The sequence below is a fragment of the Stenella coeruleoalba genome (assembly GCF_951394435.1).
Source record: "Stenella coeruleoalba genome assembly, chromosome: 15".
Classification (NCBI taxonomy): Eukaryota; Metazoa; Chordata; class Mammalia; order Artiodactyla; family Delphinidae; genus Stenella; species Stenella coeruleoalba.
Genome location: NC_137161.1, coordinates 38,539,063 through 38,562,390, shown reverse-complemented (window position 1 = coordinate 38,562,390; position 23,328 = coordinate 38,539,063). Strand labels below are relative to the sequence as shown.

General features: G+C 42.0%; 1 long non-coding RNA gene across 1 annotated transcript in view; it reads left to right on the top strand.

The window, feature by feature from the left end:
* The window catches only part of LOC307198179, a 180,149-nt gene extending 162,566 nt beyond the window's left edge, over window positions 1-17,583 (top strand). Inside the window, exon 5 of the long non-coding RNA XR_013831576.1 lies at window positions 17,465-17,583. This is a non-coding gene — a long non-coding RNA (uncharacterized lncRNA). The remainder of the gene's footprint in view (window positions 1-17,464) is intronic.
* Window positions 17,584-23,328: the final 5,745 nt, after the last annotated feature.

The window sequence follows — 23,328 nt, the reverse complement described above, 5'->3', positions numbered from 1 at the left end:
ACAGGATCAGTGAGAGTTGAGAGGAGCTCTGGGGACATGGATCTCATCAGCTTGTCAGTGGAGATTCCAGGATTGGCCACATTTTAATTTCTGTAGCAATTCACACATCAGGGAAACCAGGCCCCCAGTAAGCTCAGCGAAGCTCGAAGTTTCAAAAACGTGGCAACAGCCCAAGGGTTTTGACAGAATCTGAATAGTGCCTTCTCAGTCCACCATAAGATGGTTATGTTACACACACACACTCACACACACACACACACACAAAACACACACACTAAATAAACACAGTTAACCTGTGATGTGCAAAGAAAAACGTCAAAATTTTCACATTTTAAAACTTATCAGGGAAAATGTTTTTATAGAAGAAAAAAATCAGCAAATTTTGGTTAAAAAAAAATCATCTCTGTCTATACAAGCTGCATCTGTTCAGGCGTTCTGTCTTCTCCCATCAGATCTGCTTGAGCTGAAATTCTCAATGTGTTAAAGTCAAATTCAAGTTCTTTCAGGGTCTGAGAGGATGGAATGTACTGAACACTCAAGTGCAGTGAATTGAAGTGGAAATGAAAGGAAATCCAGTTTGCAGACTTTTTTCCCTCTCTCCCTCCACCCTTTGATGTGAGGAAAGAAGTTCAACTTCCCTGGGTGGTGATAATGGAATTTCTTTTACAGTCAGATTCTTCAGTATATAATCCAACTGTGTCTTAATCCTTCCTACTTTCTTTATACCCTGTGATGTAGGCCTGAAGCCCTAACTGGAGAGGCCCACACAGCGAAAGCCAGAATTGGAAAGAGCAAAGCAAAGCAAAATGTTTCGCATCAAAATAGAAATGAACAGAAACATGTGGAGTAGAGTTGGGTGGGGAGGAAAAACAATAAAGCCCTTTTTATAGTACATCCCATTACTTCACCTATATTCTAGAAAATCTATCTCAAAAATTGTTTTTGCAAAAGAAACATGGTATAAATAATAATAATTAATTATTATACAAAACATTAAATATTATAAAATCTGACTATCAAGCATAAAATATCTATATTCAAATCATTAAATGCTTATGTTATAAACTAATTATAATATTTATATTACTATATTTTATATCAGTCAATTATATATCAATTATAAATGTATTTAAGTACATATAATATTAAATAAAATAACTAAAAGAAGTACTTAAAATCAGCCATAGAACAATGCATGTTAAAGTTGAGTCTTAAAAAGTGAGCCTGAGTTTATTATTTGAGACTTTTTTTTTACCTTTTCTTTTTTCCCAGTTTATACTAATGGTATAATGAGCTAGAATATAGTCTTTATGGAGAAAAAGAAATGCTTTTAAAGGATAACTTGGGAGACAAGTTTTAGTTCTTTTGCCAAATTTTAGTATTAACCAACATATCTAATGTTAAAATTTCCAGAGAAATTGAGTACAACAATTTAGAACAAACAAATTTGAAAGTTCTTTGAAAATTATAAAACAATATAAACTCAGGTTTTTATCATTGAGCATGTAAAACTCTGTACAATTCACTGAAATTGAAAGAAAGGTAGTCCCTGGGCCTGTTCCCCCAGGGAGCTTGCAGTCTAGTTCACCAGAACATGTGATGCCAATTGTATCCATGGACAATTAATGCTAAAGTCAGTCAGTGGAAGGTGAGGTCCCTATCAACTGGAGTAGCCAAGAAATAGCCTTGTGGGAAACATGGAATTTGAAGGTATCAAAGCACAGCTTAAATGGATGGAGAGAAAGAAGTAGGGGTGGCAATTCAGGAGGGTAAGAGGAAAAATCAAAAACTAATTTGGAAGATGTTAGGAGTTAGAAAAGGGATCTAAAGGCCAGAATCAAAACTGATTTTGTGAGAGACCAGAATCTGACTCTCTCATTAGAACAATGAGAAAATGTAGATGTAAAAGATCAAGTGACCAGCACAACAGAACTAAAGTAGCCCAGCTACTATTATCGACTTCATATTTCAAAGAGCTCCCTATTTTTAATTCTAAACTCTGCTTGTAGTTGCATTTTAGACTGCGTTGCAACAGGAATGGCAAATGGATTTAATTTCAGCTGTTAATTATATTTGATTGGTAGTAGCAAGTGGCTGCTTAGACAGCTTGTTAAGAAGGATTCTGAGGCAGCATTTGAGCTTTGGCTAAGCCGGCATGAGATCCAGGCTTGATTATCAATGTCTGTCATGGACAATGAAGGGGGAAGCTATGACACGTGTGCCCTGCATTTGCTGTTTTGGAAGTGGGATCCTGGGCAAGACACTGAAGGCCAAGTGAGAATTGTAGCTACTGAGGGAAGTTCTGAGATACAGAAGGAAAAAGTTTAGTACTTTATTGCCAGGATAGGAGACAGCAGTTTGATGGGGGAGCAGGTTCTGGGGAGATAGCCACTTCCTGTTTTCTTACCCAAGACCTGAGAGAGAAAAGAGGATGGTGTTACCAATGACATATTTATACCTCACTTGACAGTTTACAAGGCATATTCATATTCATTGTTTCATTTGATCCTTATAAAAGGTCATTTGTTAATGCCAGTATCCCCACATGACAAACAAGGAAACTGATGTTTAGAGAGAGAGAAGTGTCCATTCACCATGAAGCTACAAAGAGGTGAAAAAATAGAATGACTTCTTGAGGCTCTGACCTGTTTCTTCATGTTCACTTCCTGTTTATTCATCAGGCTGCAGATAACATGGATTCTGGAGCCTGATAGCTCACCTTCAATCCTGCTTCCCCACTAACAGACGTGTGGTCTTAGTAAAGCTCTGAAATCCTCCTGTGTCATTGCTTCCACATCTGTAAAGGGAGATGAAAGTAGCACTGACCACACAAGGTTGTGGTGGTCCCATTGGTCAGTGGCCAAGTAAGTGGCCAAGTGAGTGTAACAATTGAGTTGGCTTTTATTATTATCTTGTTCACTTCTTGTGTCTGTGGTTACCTGTTTTGCTCTTCTGCAGATAATTTTTCTTTCACTTAAACAAATTTTCTGATTTTCAAAATAGTATATGTACTGGGGAAAACTGGAAAGATGTGGAAAACTGCAGTAAAGAGATTTTTAAAATACCCTTAATTCTCTAACATGTACATTTTTATCTAAATAGGTAAGCATATTTGGGTGGGCTGTAGACTGGGAATCAGTCATGGTAATGAGGAAAAATATTTTCAGTCTATGAGGAATGAACCCAGAGGGTGAGGTTGGAAATGCCAGATGTCAGTTGATTCCTCTAAAATTTTGTTTTCTCAGATCTGTAAGCCAAGAGAATTGCCATAATTTTATGCATCTAACACTACATTTTGTTGGTGACTCAGTGACACTCCTTTATAAAATATATCTAATTTAAGCTGATTATTAAGGCAGCCAGAAAAAAAATTTTTCCTTTAACTCCAGGATATTTTGAGGAAGATTCTGTAGGATTCCTCTCATGCTGCTAACTTGGTCATCCCACCCATATATATGCTCATGGCTGAACCTAGAGTTTATTGACTCATTATTTAAAAAGTGAAGACTGTTAAATTATTGAGCACGCAGCTCAAAAGCCTTGCCTTTTGATCTGAGTGCTCATATCAAACTTCATGAGTCCATGAGTGTATTGCAGGCCAATGTTTTATATGAGGAAACAACTACTTCTTCTGGGCATCATGTATCATCAAATCTAAAACAACATCAGGTGTAAGATTCACCACTCTTTTGTAGGCCACTAAGAAAATGCTGTCAAATAATTTTAAGAGACTATCCATTTTAAGATGCAGCCCAATTTCAGAGAGGTTAAAATGTGAAAAATGATCATCGTAGAACTGATGAAATATGTAATGTCTTTAATACCTTGGGAAGAAATTCTTTGGGGACAGCATTTGATCATTTGAAGTTGTGTGGATCTTTCCTCAGCTTCACACTCAGTGGACAGCCTTCAGTTATGAATTCTCTTATTTAAAATGGACCCCTGAATAGGAGGGCCTATGAAGAACCTTTATCATTATCCAATTCACAAGTTAGAGCTACTGCGAATGACCGCCTGGCAAAAGAGCTAAACATGCCCAGCAGCTGAAAATAGAATTATGTTCTTCACTCCCTTTTGTGATTCTCAATCACCAGATGTCACATGAAGATAAGATACATCACACACACACATACATAAAATGAACAAAAAAGAAGCACTATTGAATATACCTAGAGGGATAATCTACTGAGAGTAATTTCTGCCTTATCTGAGCTGCTAGAGGAAAGAGGAAATGAACTAACCCCCCTCCCTACTCTACACACCTATGATGGTTAATTTTATGTGTCAACTTGACTGGGCTAAGGGATGCCCAAATAGCTGGTGAACATTATTTCTGAGTGCCTCTGTGAGGTGTTTCTGGAAGAGCCAGGCCCTCATAATAAATCTCTTTCTATATATCTCTATACATCCTATTGGTTCTGTTTCTCTGGAGGACTTGACTAATACATTGCCCGAGAACAGGGAAGATCTTGCACTTGTGGGTAGATAGCATCTTTGGGCATCAAGAGACAAGGTAAAGAAAACCTCTACCTGGAATTATGTTGGGAATATTGGGCTCATCCTGGAGTTAAGTTGGTGCTTCTGGGAGTAGGAGAGTTGTGCATCGAGAGGCTGTGTGATGTTGCAAAACAACATGCATGATTGTTTACATCTGTATCCATGGCTTTTTCTGACTCTGCGTCTAATTTCCACTTCTTGAATCTGGCCTGGTTGTGTGACTTGCTGTGAGTAATAGAATGTGGCAGAAGTGTCAGTGAGTTAGTCCTGAGTCTGGACCTCAAGAGACTTTGCACAATGGCACCAATGTTCTATTGGTGTCCCTGTCACTGTCATATGAATACACTTGGGATAACCTGTTGAAGGATGAGAGAACACATTCCAAGAGGAGGAGATAGAAATCATTCCAGTTGTCCCAACTGAGGCCACAGGGAGAGGATATGCATGCAGGATCAGCAAAACCTCCAACCTGACTTGTAGCTGACCTCAGGCACATAAGGGAACCCAGCAAGATCAGAAGAACCACCCAGCTGAGCTCAGTCTTACCTGCCAACACATAGACTGCTACACAGAATAAATGGTTATTGTTTTAAGGCACTTTAGTTTTTTTAATGACTTGTTACATAGCAGTAGCAGGGTTGAAGAGAGGGGACAGCTGATGAATAAAGATGTTGTCCCTGCATTTGGAAGTGTGGGCAAATAGCAGTTGTGGAGGTGTGATGGGCTGGAAAGAGTATGGCTGGAGGCTGTTCACCAAAAACCCATCCTTAGAAGAAGCAATGGAGGACCCGTGTAGCTGATCCAGTGGGCAGGCTGATCCATGCAAACTCCCAGCACCTGCAGTCTTCTTCATTGATCTACTCTTGGGTTACTGGAGATGTTTTGCCGAGACACGCTGATAAGCAGAAGTGCCTGGAAGGTCATGTTCCCAGGAATTACCAGTAGCCAGTGACCGCTGAACGTGAGAGCCCAGCTCCCTTGTTCCAAGGAGGGATAAACTCTGAGTGTCATTTATACTTCGAGCTCCCCCACAGATCAGGCAGAGGTTGAGATCTCACCTGAAATCTCCCCCTTACGGTTTTATTCCCTTCCCTGTCCTATTCTCCCACCTCTTACCATTTCCTCCTGTTTCACGTCCCTAATCAACAACTCAACCTGGTCTCAGGATCTGCTTCTGGGGAACGCAACCTAGGCCAGGTGATTTAGGGAGAACGAGAGAAGCTGTGTATAAATTAATCTAACTTCGCATGTGGCCCCAGGTACTGGCATCAGATTATTCCACTAAGCCGTAAATAATAGAAATTACTTATTACCTAAGGCATTTATTACCAGGGAACAAGAGTAAGTTAGTAAAACAACTTTTTGTAGAACTGGAAAATAGTTTCTGTTCATTTTCTAAGCTCATTTAATAAACATATATTTAAAACATAGCATATAGTTTTCACTTTTTAAAAAAATTCCTAATTCAGACTATTTTTAAGTTGTTCCCTGCTTTAGATTTTACTTATTTTTGATGTCAAGAACAGTGGGAAGTTCTGGAGGAAGATACCAAATTCATGATGTGAAGATTGCAAGTATTAGTGATAATATTGAAACTAAAGCTTTATTAAACCCATGCATCCTTAGGTCACAATATTCAGAGCAGTAACAACAAACATGAAAATTAGACTGAAAAGGAGGAAATTACATTATTTTTCAGGAACAGAGAGGAGATGCCACCCAGCAAGATGAGCTTGGAGCCAACTTCTGCTAGAACGGTCCCAATTAGCTATCCCCATTTAAATACATCCAGAAACCTCTTAAGAACATGACACTATAAATAAGATGTTTAAATTAGAGCTCGTGAAAAGTGAGAAGATAATAGATGTGAGAAGCAGATTTAATCACAGCCTGGGTGCCTCCCCACCATCTCCCTTAGTATTTTGCATGTCAAGATGTGAAGAAGAAAAAAACAGAGTTGAAGTCAAGATTTTATTTCAGATTAAAAAAATTACCTCTTGTAAATGTTAATTCAAACCAAGATAAGGCTCAGTATTTACATGGTGCCACTGTCAAAATTTGCCATTATCTTATACCATTACTCTTACGTTAGACACAATGCCTGGAACACAATGGTATCACGTTATAGCCTTATTTGATGCTAGTTTTCTTTTAAACTGATTGAAATTGCATATCTCTCTGCTTCTATCTTACTGAAGAGACGAGGACAACTTCCATTTTATTCTGTGGAAACCTAAGGAATTAATTAAGCAAATATTTCTACTGTTGTTCTTTGAGGAGGTGGATGAAGAGCTCAGGTGAACTTGGGTCTCCATAGAGTAAAGACGGCCGGATCAAGTGTAAGCACCGCTGCATATCTGTTGCAATACTTTCTGTTTAATCAAAAAACAAACTGGTATTCCTCAAGTCTTCCCTTATACTCAGGACTGAAATTCTGGAGGAGTACAGAAGTATTTTAAGCCTTATCCCTGTCCTGAGTGAGATTACAATGTAGTGAATAATAATGAATAGGTACTTGATTGTGGATTTTGGTATAGTTGGAATAACAAAAGCCACAAAGGGTTAGAATACTGAGGTTTCATCCTTTGTGTACACTTTGACTAGTGGCAGTGGCCTGGAGCATTGTGTTAAGTAGGACTCAGAAGTGGTGTCTGGTATCTCAGCTTGAGTTGCATGATTGACCAGCACTATGTGCTGTGGACAGGGAGAAGTGGTGGCTGGTGTGCAAACCTGGGTTTGAAATGGCACTTCATCTGGGCCTTGAAGGATGTGTTGGGTGTAAATGGGGAAAGAAGAACATTCTACAATAAGTGAAGACGGTAGCAAGGATGAAAAATGAATTTCTATGTGTGTGGCTCAGGAGAGGGACCAATTTGATCAGAGCAGAGAGTGAGTTACAGGAGGGATTGTAAAGAGAGATTAGATGACAGGGGGTCTTGAAAACCAGGAGGAAGAGTTTAGATTTGATATGGTGGAAACTAAAGAGTCCTTGACAGCTTTACAAACATTATACTTTGCAACCAAAGTGGGCCTTAGGGAAGGTGTATCTGGTGATCATATGAAAACAGAAATGGAATGGATTTGGAGGCAGAAAGGACCAGCTTGGAGCAAGAAACAGCCTCAGGAGGCCAAGGATGGTTCTGAGATATTTTGAGGGTGACATGAAAAGGCATGATGACTTCCTGTCTCTAGAGAATGGAGTAACCGACTCCAGGAAGCCCACAGGAACCCAACATGTAATGGGAAAACCAGGCATAAAAGCAATCTTTCTCTTCCTTTTTGGCAATACCCCCTACTCAAGTTTTCATATCCAGAGAGAAAAAAGAAACTGATGCATTTACCTCTGGAAGTGTGGTAGCACAGCAGTTCTCACATTGTGGCCCCTGGGACAGGAGCACCAGTATTACCTGGAAGTTTATGGGAAATGCACATTCTCTGGTGCAGCCCCAACTCGTGAGTCAGAACCTCTGGAATGGAGCCCACGAGGCTGCTCTAACCAAGCCTCCAGGTGGTTCTGGTGCCACGGAAGTTTGAGAACCACTTCTGTAGCAAAGGGCTCCTGAAACTTCCAGGCACATCAGAACCACCTGGAGGCTTGGTAAGAGCAACCTCGTGGGCCCCGGTGTGGAGGTTCTGATTCAGCTGGCGGGGGTGCAGCGGAGATGTGCCTGCCTCCCCAGCTGATGCCTGGCCTGGACTGCACACCTGGAGGAGTGAGGCTGAAGAGGCCACTGAAGCCTCCTGACGGTGGCCCTGATTTGCTGAATGACTTCCTTTTCCTGCCAAACAGTGAGCTTACTGTCTTTTCTGTTAGGTGGTTCACATATTAAATCTTGACCATTTGGGTAGCGAAGGTGGTGTGGGGGAGAGTTACCAAGATAGAAAATAGCCTCTGCTCCATAATTCATTATAGGTAGATGTAGACCTGTGATCCTTCAGGAATGGGTGTTTTGTCAACAAGGACCTACTGTGTAGCACAGGGAACTCTGCTCAATATTATATAACAACCTAAATGGGAAAAGAATTTGAAAAAGAATAGTACATGTCTATGTATTGTATAGCTGAATCACTTTACTGTAATCTGAAACTATCACATTGTTAATCAACTATACTCCAATATAAAAGTAAAAAAAAAAAAAGAAATGGGTGTTTTGTGGGTGATTGAAGCAAAGGACTTATATAAAAGTAGGGACTTACATAAACTCTTATATAAAAGCATTGATTGAGATGAGACGGGAACATTTCTATTCTCAAAATTTCCAAGTTTTCTCTCCCAGCCATGCGGTGGAGGAGGGAGCCAGCTCACAGGAGTGGGAGATCTCTGTCGAGAATTAATAAATAGAGAATGTGAAGCTATCCTGGGTGCCTTCTTTCTTGTGGTCTGCAAATACATAAGGAAGGATATGGGAATTAGTGTAACGTTAATATAATTATATGTTAACGTATAATTAATCTGGTAAAGGTGATTCTGCTTTTAACTCAGTTGTTCCTTCAACAGCCACATGAGCAATGTGGGAGCATCCTAATTTAATGGGTTAGGAGTTAGCCTTAGAGGAATGTTGCAACTTGCCCCAATTCAGGAAGCTAGTCAGAGATCACAGTGGGGACTCCAGCTGCCTGTGTGAGACCCAGAGCCCTGGTTCTTTCTCCTGCACCACTCCACAGTACAGGTGCCAGCCAAATGCTTCGTGATCTACTTTGCTTCTAAGAATATTGCTATTCACGTTACACTCAGAACACTAACCCAGGGAGCAAGGTGAATGTGTTCTTGTTGGAGACCTTTCTCGTTCTAGCTCTTGCAGGAGACACCCAGTGGCGATACCAAGTTTGAAATACTAAAGGTGAAAAATTAAAGCCCACACCAGCCTCAGTTTCCTTAACTATAAAATAGGAATAATAACCCATCATAGGGTGTGTCTGGGACGTAAGAAAAATGTGTTAAATAATAGGTATTCTTATGTTTATTTGTTATGGTAGTTGATAGGCTGTTTAATTGAAAGAACTGGGCAGACTGTAAACATATATAAGCATAGGAAATATTACATAGAATTAGGGGAAAAATTAGTGAGTATAGTGGACTGATGGTGCCCTCCCAAAAGGTATGTCCACTTCCTAATTTCTGGAATCTGTGCATGTTTCCTTATTTGGAACAAGGATCTTTGCAGATGTAATTAAGTTAAGGACCTTGAGATCATCCTGGATTATCTGGGTGAATTCAGTGAAATGTGTCTTTGTAAGAGACATACAGAGGACATGATGGACACAGAGAAAGTGACATGAAGACAGAGGCAGAGATTAGAGTGATATGGCCTCAAGCCAAGGAGGCCAAGGATTGCCCGTGACCGCACAACACTGGAAGAGACAAGGAAGGGTTCTCCCCTAGAGCCTCCAGAGAGAGTACGGCTTTGTCAACACTTTGATTTTGGACTTCGGGTCTCCAGAACTACGAGAGAATACATTTCTGTTGTTTCAAGCCAGCCAGTTTGTGGTAATTTATCACAGCAGCCACAGAAAGAAGCAAACACAGTGAGTGAAAGGAATTGACAGCATTTGCTTCCTTCCCATAGAGTTAGGAGCTGGCACCCAGACAAGTCTTTAAAGCAGGTGAGATGTGTCTTTGGCACATTACCATCTTCTAGGTGTGGTGGTGGTAATGTGGATGAGATTTCTTTTCAACTCTCTCCAGGCCCGTATTTTCCTGTCAGCACCTACATTTCAGACATCTGATAAATCTCTTCATCTTCCATCAAAAATCACTCTGCCATGTCCTGCTCTTCTAAGCAGACAAAAATGTCTGGACAGGTCAGTGAAAATGCATGCCACACCTACAGCTCTGCCTGAGGTTGGTTCCCTGGAAGCAGAGCCTGAGAGAGGGATTTTTGCCTAAGTGATTTATTGAGGGAACGATCTCAGAAGAAAACAGGGGGTGGGTTAGGGCAGGAGAAGAAAGTAAGCAAAAGATGTGGATTTATGTGAAGTCTAACTTTGGCTTGATTCTGCCCAGAATAAATGACACTAGAGTTTTGGTTTTGGTTTTAATTAATAGACTTTATTTTTTTAAAGCCGTTTTAGGTTCACACCCAAATTGAGCAGAAAGTACAGAGAGTTACTATATAATCCCTACACCCAAATACATACAACCTCTCCCACCTCTCCCACTATCAACAGCCTGTGCCACAGTGGTCCTCTTATTAAAATCTTGGAACTTATATTGACACATCGTTATCACTCATAGTCCATAGTTTACATTAACATTCACTCTTTGACATTCTCTGGGTTTTGACAAATGTATAATGACAGGTACCCATCTTTGTAGTATCATACAGAATAGTTGCACTGCCCTAAAAATCATCTGGGATCTGACTATTCATCTCTTCTTCTCCCCTTTGCAACTGGGTGGCAAACTTGAGGGATTAGCATGGATCATGGATTTAGTCCTGGTCATGTTGACTTTGAGGGGTCTCTGAGTGAGATGATTGAGCTTGAACTTAGAGATCTTGGTGAGAGATTAAATTTAGTGACACATCTGTATATAGATGTCATTTGAAACCAGGGACATGGGTGGAAATACAGAGAGATAATAGCAAGGGCTATGTCTTCAGAAATGCCAATGGTTAATGGTCTCTGAATGACAAAGATCCTGCAGATGAGACAGAAATGGAGAGAAAGGGGAGTAAGGAGAAAACCCAGGAAATCCTGACATTGTGGAGTTCAAAGAGATGGAAGTGTCAAAAAGAAGGATGTGTTTGAATCCAATGCTAATGAAAAGTCAAATAAGATGAGCCCTGAAATATGTTCACTGGATTTAGAAACATGGAGGTGGATTGAGTGATGGAGAGAGAAGACAGATTGAATTAGATTGAGTAGTAGGGCAAGCAAATAGAAATGAATAGAGACAATTATTTTGAAGGGATTTAGTGTAAAACAGTTTTGGTGGTACCATTTAAATTAATAGCAAATGGTTCTGACCACCAGCCAAGTGCAAGTTCTCAAGTATTGCGGAGTGCTTAAAGTTCAAGGTGGCATCTTTGTCCTAAACAAAATGCAATTTAGTATTGAACATAAGACATAGACCCTTGATAAGAATATAGAAAGAACTCATGAAGAGATGGAAGAAAATATTTACTGAGCCTTTATAACATTTCAGAGATAATCATTTTTTAAATACAAATACTGTAACCCTATGGATTAGGTAATTGGCATATTTGTACCATAAAAGGGATACATATTTGATGTAAATAATTTTAGAAAATTTCAGTAAGGAAATGGAAAAAAAAATGACTCCTACACAGATATAAACATATTCTGATTTTTTTAAAAATAAACTTCTTAGAGAATTTAAGTTGCTTTCACAGTGCCAATCAAATATGTTGAGAAATCAGAATTTGAATGTTACTCTGTCTGATTTTACAATTTCTATTTTCTCTTCTAACCATACTCCTGATAGATGCATTCATACATTTAAGAATACATACCTAACAAATTGTGTAAATTAGACATTCCTGAGAGAGAGAATTTCATATGAGGAGGATCAAATATATTTCACACAGCAACTGGCGTTTGAGCTGGGTCTTCAAAGACAAATGAGATGTAGATTGGGGTCAGCAATCCAGCCCACCGCTTATTTCTGTATGGTCTGTTAGCTAAAAATGGTTTTTACACTCTTAAATGTAAAATGTAAACAAGACTATTAACCTTTCAGCAAGAATAGTTGCTGGATTTTGCCTCTTGGTTCACGAGGCCTAAAATGTTTACCATCTCACCTTTTACAGAAGAAGCTTTGCTGACCTCTGATTTAGAGAAATATGTGAAAAATGGGACCCCAGATGAGTACAGTGCCATGAGCTCAAATCTAGAGGGAGAAAGCATAAGGGATGTTCTCGGAATGCACAGGATAGTCATGTGAGGGCCTGTATACTGTGGTCAGGCCCTAGAATGCCTTCAGTACCAGGCAAAGAGGTCTGTTCAGCATTTTGCTACAGAAATATTTGTATACTTATCTCCCTAGATTTTGAAGTTCTCCTGGGCAACAATCATATTTTTCTTACTCGTGGGCCCTCAAAGAGGCTGGAGACAAGGCTGGACACAGACTACCAGCTTAATCAATGGTATTGGATAAGCAGCCTCCTTGATGAGGCAGCTAGTTGGGACCAAGTTTTTTTTTTTTTTTTTTTTTTTGGTACGCGGGCCTCTCACCGCTGTGGCCTCTCCCGTCGTGGAGCACAGGCTCCGATGTGCAGACTCAGCGGCCACGGCTCAAGGGCCCAGCCGCCCCGCGGCACGCGGGATCCTCCCGGACCGGGGCGCGAACCCGCGTCCCCTACATCGGTAGGCGGACCCTCAACCACTGCGCCACCAGGGAAGCCCCTGGGACCAAGTTTTAATCACCACCAGAGAAAGTTTGAATCCTTTCCTCTCTTCCCTTTCCATGAGAAGATCTACTGTTCATTAGTGATCATACATGGACAGTCACAGCCTTCCCTAAATACAGCACTGGAGCGCCAACAAAATGCATCTTTGTAGAAAATGGTAGGGGGACCAAGGAAAGCAAAACTCCCCAGCAAATTCTTGAGCCTGACGCACACCTAACTGCAGTGTTGACAAGAAAAGGTTGGCCCGTTTGAGTGCAAATGTGATCTTCTAGCTGGATGATGATATTCTTGTAAACAAGGCGCCTACGCCCACGTTGGAAATAAGGCTGTTCAGCTCGCAGTAAATTCTGTTCTGAGCCAAAAGTTGAGGCCGGAGACCCTGAGCGGCCTAATCAAGGCCATGATTGATGAGGTGTCGGCGACTCTCAGACACAGCGCGCGACGCATCCAGTCACCGAGGATGTGAGTGTTGGTCATCATGTCACAGCACCTGCTGCTGACTGATACCTGGGACGCAGGAGCGTGCCAGGGCGAAGGATGCGCTTGACAAGGCCCTCCCCTCCCCCAGCGCCCACAGCTGCTGGGAGGAAGGCAGCGGGCATCTGCCATCCGGAAAGACAACATGCAGCCCCGCAGGGAAAAGCAGCGTGGGGTGGGGGAAGGTGGCGCGTTCCCGATGCAAAGGGAAGGATGACAGGTGCTCTGAGGAAGGCTGCGTGCGCTGCTCCGGGTCCTGGCCGCCTGCCACGCTGCAGAGCCGCGCCGGCCCTCTGGCCGCCTGGCAACCACCACCTCGAGGCCTTCTGTCCCTTGGCAACACTGCTCTCTGAAGGATGAGGCGGCCTGCAGAAGGGCGAGAAAAACCGCACACGGCATTGTTTTCCAGGAGTGGGGAATGTATTTTCACCCAGGCAAAATGATTTTTAAGATCTTTGCCCTGTTCCCCAATCTTGCTTTACGGATTGACTTGCCAGCCAATTCCAGATTGCTCTTCCTCTTAGCATTTGCAAGATGTGGATTGTTCTGTGTTCTCTCCTCCGACAAGTTTGCCTCCGCGGGGCTTTCTGGGAGAGTATTTGGAGCGCATTGGTAGCGCCGCAGTTCAGTTCCAGGAAGGAAAACAGGGAAGGCAATTAACTCTCCAAAGCAACCCTGTGTTTAAAAATATATTATTATGCAAATCAAGCTAATGTGCCTCTAAATTCATTAGGCGTGTCAGAGGGTTAGTCACCTTGGAAGGCGCATCAAAATTGGCAGAGACATTTCTCTTCTGAAGGCCGTGGGGCTTGACCTTTACTTGGACCCCTGCTCTTCTGCTCAATACATTTCCCTGGTTGGGGGGGCGGTGCTGCTACTGAGGAGGGGGCTTATCAGAATCCCCGAGGGAGAGGTCCCACCGAAAATATGTACTTTCTTGTAACGGCATGCGCCTTTCCACTGCAGCCCCAGGTAGGTCGAATCCCCAAATGTAGTCCAAACCAGTACCAGATCAACCAGGAAGGAAATTCAATCCAAACAGTAAGAACAAAGTGCCACAGTAAGAATTTCACAGTCATTCCTCAGGTCTGGGACTCCAGGAGCTGAACACAGAGAAAGTCAAGACAGATTATTTCCATCCTCACTGCTTTTTGGTATTTGGAAGCATGTAAAGATTGCCCCTTTTGGTAACTTCATTCGGTGAGCTTGGAAAGTGGGGTGGTACGTCTGTTTCCTGCCTGGATTCTCCTAAGTGTCAGAGGTAAACTTCTGCCTGTGCCTTAGGATGCTGGGTCCTCAGCTGAGCCCAACAAGGATGGACATACATCATCCATACTGTTTGTTTTCCTTCCAGTACTCTTATTTTATTAAGGTATAATTTACAGACAAGAAAATGCACAGTTTTTAAGTATATGGATCAATGAGCTTTGACAAGTACATACTTCCCTGGTACCCATCCACCACCCATCAGGATACAGAACTAGGTGCAGATACACCCATCACTTCAACAAATCCCCTCGTGCCCTTTTGTTTCCATCTCTCATCCATCAGAGGAAACCACTGATTTACTTTCTGCCACTACAGATTAGTTTGCATTTTCTAGAGTGTCACATAAATGAAATGATACAGTCTTTTTTGTCTGGCTTCGTTTGCTCAGAACAATGTTTTTGATGTCCATCCATGTAGTAGTATATTATCAGTAGTAATAGCAGTTCATTCCATTTATAGAGCAGCATGCCATTGTGTGGCTATACCACAATTTAAGCATTCATCGGTTGATAGACGTTTGGGTTGTGTCTGATTTGTGGCTCTTATGAATAAAGCTGCAGTGAATCTTCTTACACATGTCTTTGTATGGCTCTATGGTATCATTTGTCTCAGGAAGTACCTAGAAGCGAAATTTCTGGGTCATAGGGCAGGTGAACGAATTTAACATTATTAGGAACTACTCATCCATTTTGCCAAGGAGCTATACCATTCTCCACTTCCTATAGCAGTGTTTGAGAGTTCCAGTTGCTCCACATCCTTTCCAATGCTTGGTATTACTAGTCTTGATTGCTTTACTATTGCAGTGGGTGAGCAGTAGAATTTCGTCGTGGCTAAACTTTTTCAAAGCAGTTGTTTTCCTGAGGACCCAGTGCTGAATTCTAGGGGAGCCTTAGCTGGGTGGGGAGAGTCAAGCATTTGAATAGGAGGAAGGTTTCTATTTAGAGTCCGTCTGCATATTTCCATTTTTAAAAGAAAACCTCAGAGCAGCAATTTGAGCTCAAAAGTCCTCTCCAGAAGTCTAGTTTCCCTACCAGCTGTTTATAAATATTTACTTTCACATTTTTAATAATAACAGTGTCTACAGGAAAAGTACCAGGCACTTTAAATTATAAATATTCATCACAGAGGTTGCAAGTGTTTTTATGTAGGACACGGAGAACTCTGCCTATCTCTACCTACAGGTCTATGGAAAGCTTTCTGGAAGTGTAAGTGATTAAGAGCACATACCCTAGAGAATAAACTTCCTTGGTTTGAATCCTTTCTCTGCTACGGGTGTGACTTAAGTCGTTTTGCCTCCTTAATGGACCATGATATCCTCCTTCATACACTGCTGTAGTAATCAGTCTACCTCCTGGAGTGGTGATGAGTGACATAGTGCAACTAAGATATGAAGCCCACTGTCTAGCACATGGCAACTGTATAATAAAATCTAAAAAATCATAAAAGCAAATTTCCAGAAAAGGTTTACCCTCTCTTATCCTCCTTTTCTCCATCCAACACAACCGCAGGGCTGGCTTGGTGTCTTGGGGGCCACCCAGAATTAATGTGCTGGGTCTCAGGGTCTGTAGGCAGCTGGTACCTAACATAATTTCAGACTTCTAAAGCAACTCTCTCTGAAGGAATATATCTCTGGCTAATAGGACCTGGAGGGATTTGCGAAGGCCCTGACTTTTCATGCAAATTAATGTGAAGCTCCTGGAATTGTGTACAAAAGTGCACAGGAGTATTTTTTCCCCCCTGGGATCCATAGCTTGCAACAGAATCTCAAAGAGGTCTGGGATCTCAGACCCCTTTGGAGCTACAGTAAAAGGAAGAATGGCCACTGGAGAGTACGGAACAGACTCGGGAAAAGAGAGATGTAGGATTGAGCTTCAGCTCTGCCGCTTATCAACTCATCATCCCTGAGTGGGTTACTAAGTTACTCTAAGCTTCAGTTCCACATTTTGAAAATGATAAAAGCAATAATAGTATCCTGTACCTTACAGGGCTCTTGAGAAGAATGAAAGAATGATGTGATTGGCACCCAGTGGTCAAACAAATGTTAGTTCCTTTCTCCTCCCCTGATCTAGCTTCTTAATGATCGATGTTCTCCCTTGATGCCCTCCCCCCCATTTTTCTTCTATCCAGGGGCCTTTTACAGAAAGTCGTTGACTCCTGATTTAAACCCACTTCTAGTCTCTCCTTGACACTTTGAGGATATGGGAGAAGGCAAGAAGATTCAAATGGCCTGGAGACAGGATGGAGAGGCTGGTCCGAGGCTGTGATCCCCTAGTTGAGCTGATCTGGGTCCAAGGTCCATGATTTCATCATTGACTGAGCAACTGGGCTCCCTTCTGCTTATTTAGGAGTTTAAGATATTACCAAAATCTCTACCCTTTATAAAATCAAAAAGAAGAGAAACTAGCTGGATGAAAAAGAACTCCCAACCCAGTGGGTTTCAGAGAATTTATTTCTTCTAAGCTCTTTTTAAATATAAAATCTATATTTCTATAAATCTCCTAAGAGAGTTTGGGAACTATAAATCAGGGACCGAATATAAGAAAAAGATAAACCTTTCAGCATAAATGATGTGGAAGGAACAGAGTGGAATTTAAAGAGTTGAAAAATCTTAAGGAGTTGAATATAGAGTGCTGTAAGCTGAACATCTATCTATTAAGTGACTGTGAGACAATGATAATTAAATCAGCAGAAAGTATGTTTTTGATGGAAATAAAGTATTAGGAAAGGAGGATAAATAAGCTTAAACATTACCTCAAAGAAATTTCTAGGTCTCTGATTCAAAAAGATATTTCTTTTTTTCTCCAACACAGTGACATTTTGATTCAAATTCTTTGGGGCTTTGTTTTCAGAACTGTCCATAGCAAAAGCAACGTACATATCATTGCTGAATGTGGAAAAAGAAAGGACTTATGAAAAACAAGCACAGTGAGGAGGGGAGGAGGCCCAGGGGGAACCGAGCTTGCACAGGTAAGTCTGCCAATGACAGCATACCTGGCCTAAGGGAAGGGGAAGTGGAGAGAGAGATGACCAGACTCAAAAGAGCCTCCTTTGAAAACAACACATGAGGATGAAACTTACTAAAGGGGGGGGGTGGATGAAACTTACTAAAGGGCGTGGATGAATGTCAGCAAAGCCTAGTGTTTCAAAACTGACTTTTCCAAAGGAATATCTCCATTAGCTCTGGAATGATCTCTAGTCAGTGCCTGAGAAGTTTCCATCTCTTTATTTCCTTACTCCAGGGTGGATGGATGGAGACTGTAACTTGAAGTTTCTCTTCCTCTTCATGAGACGAGGTAAGAGCAGATGCAGAGTTAGTGTAGGTGAAGCCAGGGTTTTCTTCCTGATTTAGGTTCTGTGAGCAGAATTAAGTGCACATGGAGAGAGAGAGAGAGAGAGAGAGAGAGAGAGAGAGAAAGGAATAAGTTCAGTATGAAAATGCAGAGAACCTTGGGATGGGGTTTACTTGTGTCTTAGGTTCTGTTGGGTCTAGAGCTAGAGATGGGGATTCTTATGGAGGCAATTTATTGAGGGGGGGCTCTCAAAGCAGACATGCGTGAGGGGAATAAAGGCAGCAAGTTAAGGTAGGGGATGGGGTCAAGTAAGAATATGATTCTAGCTTTAAGCCTCATTGCCTGGGGAGTTCTAGAGCATAAATTGCACTACAAAGTAATTTCCACCTGAGGCAAGGAGAGTCGATTTGTACTTGCCCCCTACTGTCCTTGGCTGAAAACATTGGCTGCTGGCCATTTTGGGGGATGGGGGAATGACCAACCTCCCTACTTACCTCTCAGTCTACCTACATACAGGTGAAGTGATTTCAGTTGTCGAAAGCCAATTAAAGTAGAGGGCTGCTCTGAGCCATTAGCATCCAGTACTCACAGCAGCTGAGGGAGGTGTTCAACAGGCCATAAAATGAGGTTTGGGTGAGGCACCAATAGTACCTACTATATATGCTAAGGGTTGACCTCTTACAAGGAATGAGTAGGTCACCCAGTACTGAGTGCGATGGAGTGGGTCACTAGGGTTGGGATGTTTTGTAAGCAGTTGACTTCTGGCAAGGGCTGGAATCAAGGCAAATCCTTTTCCATCTAACCCAGACATCTCCCTTTCTCACCTATGTATATGAATATTCATTACATTCATTACATCATTTATTGGGAGTTGATCATTTTTCTTCAAAACCATAATTGAATATGTATTGAAAGGCAATATTACTAACATCACTACTTAGGTGTAGGTCCTAGGAATATTTAGTCTCTATCGATGTAAATATGTTTTTCTTTTCTAAAAGAAGAAAAACTATGTGCCTTCACGTTTCCTTTAGTTGAGAGAAAGTTTAACACCATTCTTATTTGCTTCTGCTCCTTTTAAAGATGGTCTTTTTCTATTTTATACTTAATTGTAAATCAGTAGGATGGAAATCCTATTCAAGATAAAACTTAACTGCAGCTCCCTTCATATATTTCATCGATACTAAGATGCATGCTTTTCCACATTCTGATATTGCCAGAATCATGATACATCTTGCTTCTTATAATCCCTGGGAGTTAGGTCAAAGTTAGGACCTAGCAGCATTGCGTGGGCCTACAAAAACTTGGTCATCCATTCATTTACTTTATGTATCATGTTGGTACTATCTGTGTTCTGTTTAATTGTCTTCCATAACTTGATCTTGAAGTGAAATATTCTGAAGGCAGAAATGCATACTAGAGCTTTGGGGTATAAATTATATATTAATGAAGCAAATATTTGATGTTAGAAGAATGAATGCAATTCCATATTTTCTTGCAAAGCCACACCAATTGCTTTATGTGAATAAAGAAAGGAAGATTTTCACAAGTAAAGTAGTGAAGATTTGTTATTGAGGTACAAGGAAAAAAATGTGACCTATCCCAAGCCAACCAATGCAACTAAAGTCGAGGAAATTATCACATCTCTTGGAATATGTGAAAAAATAAACAAAGCCACAGGAAGCTGATGTGATTGATTCATGTGTTGTACAAGACTATCATAAAGGCATGGTGTCATAATTTAACTGGCAGCTGTTTTCTTCTTTTTAGTGTTACACGTGCATTTTGCAATCAATAACGCGTAAACTTTCATGAAACATCGTGCTAGTCAACAGCATAATTATTCACAAGAAATTATTTTGGAAAATAACTTGATGGGTGATGAAATCTGGATGATGATACCATAAAGAACATACCTAAAGTCAACAAAGTTAGGTTTGGTTAGGCAGCTGCAGCAGAGGAGAATAGAGTTCAGAGAAAGCCTGGGAGCACTGCAGTAAGCGGGGGTGGGGAGAAGGCTCTTGATACAGTTTGGGCTTATGATAAATTTAAGGAGAAATTTAGGAAGCAGGGGCTGGTTCTAGATTAGATACTGCCAAGAAATTAGGGTAAATTTTGTCTAGAAGGCAGGAGGACCAAAGTGAAGCTAGGATTGTCATTGGTAAAGAACAACAGTCACTCATGTTAGTCAACAGAGGGGACATGGATGACCACGGTCATGATGTAGTCATCTCAACATTACTGATACTCTCAGTTGGGAACATTGTGTCCTGGCTGTAGTGGGGCCATTGTAGGATGTGAAAAATTCACTGGACTTGGAGTTAAAGGCTTGGGTTAAAGGCCTTGCATCTTTTGAGTGTGGGAATTTGTTCGGTTTTTATAACCTTTCTGAACTTCAGTTTCCTAAAACTATAAAATGGTTCTACTAATATGTGCTTGAAATGGTTGGTGCAAAGAGATAAATGGAAGTATTTACATAAATGACAGTGGTGAGCTATCCAAAAAATGCAGATTCCTTTAGGCCGTTCTGGACAGAAGGCTGGCGGGCCCTGGGCCTTGAGTGGGGGCGGAGAGGTTTGGGAGGACACACCGTTTGGGCTGCCAGGAGATTTTCTTGCTGTAGAGGGACACATTCAGAAGCAGAATGGCCACGAGGCTTGCGCACAGCTGGAGAGTCAGGGCCTGCCTGATGCATCTGAGATCAGGTTCTCCCAGAAGCAGACTCCGAGCCAAACGTTCCTGTGAAAGTGATTTATCAAGGAAGGGCTCCCTAGAGAGGCCAGTAAGTAATGGGAAACAGGAAAGGGAGAGGGAGGAAGCCAAGCACGGGTGTGATTGCAAGTGAAACCCTAGCCACAGCTGGGTCCCGCAAGGGGATCTGGAGCATAAGTGTCAACTCAAGGCAAGGAGGTTGGGCTTTTTCACTTCTGTACCTGTCAGTCACCAGCTTGGGCTCCTTTTCGAGGCAGGTCTGCGCAGCTGCGCTGCCCACCGAGACAGGAGACAACCATGACTAGCAAAGCATGCAGAGCTGGGGAATGGGTGCACAATGCTGATAAGAGTCATAGGAGAGCATCTGGAAGGGGCACCCACAGTGCCCACCTGGGCTGAGGGAACATCTTCAAAGAGCCTTCCCTGGACATACTCATGGCTGTCTTCTCGAGTCCCTCAGTACTGTTGGGATGTCCTACGGCTACCATGCTCGCCTGGAGAATCAGCGCTTCCACTGTAATCTGTCACTTCCTGGTGCGTCGCACTAATGAAAAGGCTAGCATCTCAAGTGAAATCTGTCAGAGAAAACATTTAAAAGATGTCGCTCTGTATGGCGTGTCACTGGAGTGTGATATGACTCCGGGAGCCCTGTTAAGAGTAACGAGACAAGATAAGACTGGGCAGATTCATTCCGCAGAGCACAGCTCAAGGACTGAGCTAATATTATTACTGACCGTAAATGTTATTAGGGAGATGTGGAGAGGATGTTAGTGCCACTGAGCATTACAGTCAAATCTCAATAATGACCAGCGAAGCAGGCTAATAAATTGTAGATTACGTGCGCCATGCATATTCATTCCTTCAGAAACCTCAGCTTCCTGAGCTGCAAGGATTTCAAAGGCTTCTGCTGCAAGCACTGGGCTTAAAGCCACACGGGGGAAAAAAAGTTGGCAATTCCTTTAGAATCCTCTGAGTCTTCAGCTACTGAGTTACCTTCCTTCCTTCCCACTAATGAAAACGGAAAAATAGAGTCAAGATGCAGATTTGCTACTAGGTGGGAAACTCCTGAGTGCTGACGACACATTGTGTTGGGTCAGGAGGAACCAGGAAACCAGAACAGCTTTGGGTCTCACTTGTAACGCATTGTGTAACATCAGGCCTCCCAATCTTGTTTCCCTGGCTTTGGGGCTTGCCAGGCACATCTTGGAAAAATAAAAAGTCCTTGTCATCAAGAAAGAGGATGCCAAGAAAGAGGTTTCTGCTCTCACCAAAAACCCACCCAAGAAAATCAAAGGGAAACCCTTCAGGAGAAATATTATCATTGCACCAGTGAGTTTTATGTTCTGAGGATCTCCTGGGAGCCAGAGTTTCTTTAGAACTAGTGCATGATTTCAGAAGATTTTGTTTCTTTAAAAAAATTCATTTTGGTGGACACGTCTCCTCACCTCAGGGTTTAAGAGGTGGAAGATACAGTATTTCCTATATGCCGTTTATCCTCACTGGCCTCTCTTTACCTGAGACGCTGCTGCCCCCTGGACTCAGACAAAGGAATATCCACGTATTCCTACTCTCCCTCCCGAACCACTGGACTCCCAGGAGTGAACGTGCTGGAAAATAATAACTCAGCAGGCTTGTCTTTGGTCAAAAATAGAGCTGTCACATAATAGTGCTCTTACAATTCACCTGTCTGTTCCCACTCACCTTCTTATAGATGAGAAAACTCAAGTTCAGAAACCCGAGCCTCTTTCTTGTGTTTGAGTGACAGGGACAGCAGTCCTGCAGGCATTGTAACTTCCAGTGACAAGCGCCTACAGTCTAAGGTGGAAGATGCGGCTCCTAGCATTGGCTCCTCCAGCCATCAGAGATATGGATTTTGAAAATAGTAAGTTTGGAGATCTCTTTTGTTCCACCGCAGCAGTTTCACATGGGGTCTAGCACAGGAGAAGGGAACTCCGTATCTAGAGCCTGCGTTTGGTGAAAATTCTCCTGGAACTCCTGAATTTTCTCCAAAGTGAAGGCTAACCTGCTCAGGCTCATGTTGGGTTCTCTCCGGCCCCACGGGTGCCTCTGCCGTCAGAGCTCACGTCTCGGGAGCTGAGCCGCCAGGCCCAGGATAGTGCTTCTCAACTCTACATGTTCTTCCAAGAGCTCTTGACAGAGAGAGCTCTGTGGCTCATTAGGCAATTACTGGGGGCGAGGGGTCTTACTTAACTATCTCAGGAGTCATGGGCTGTTTATATTAAACAAGAAGAAAAGGAAAGGAAAAAAACACCTTATTGACCTGATAGAAGTTTCCATTATTTCCTGCTTCTTCACCCTGAAAACTATGAGTTTAACATTGAAGCATAAGTCTTAAATACTAGGATGAGTAATCTATGTCTTGGTATTTTAGAATTTTGTGAGAATCTCTTCTGCTATTAAATATTATATGAACATCTTCATGGGAATTAAATATTTCCTCTTTCAGCTTTTCTCCCTCCGCCCTGCCCCCTCCTTCCTTCCTTCCTTCCTTCCTTCAAAGGATACTGCAGGGTTCATTAGAGTTCTAACTTCATCTTGGCCACAGTACGTGGGTTGGCAGCGATGAGCTCTGGGGAAGATAACACGGTTACCATGCACCAAGTAGCTCTATCTCAATCCCCCTGCTGACCAATAGGCCAACGCATGAGGTGGAAAGCACTGAAAAAGAGCAAAGGGAAATCAGAGACTGT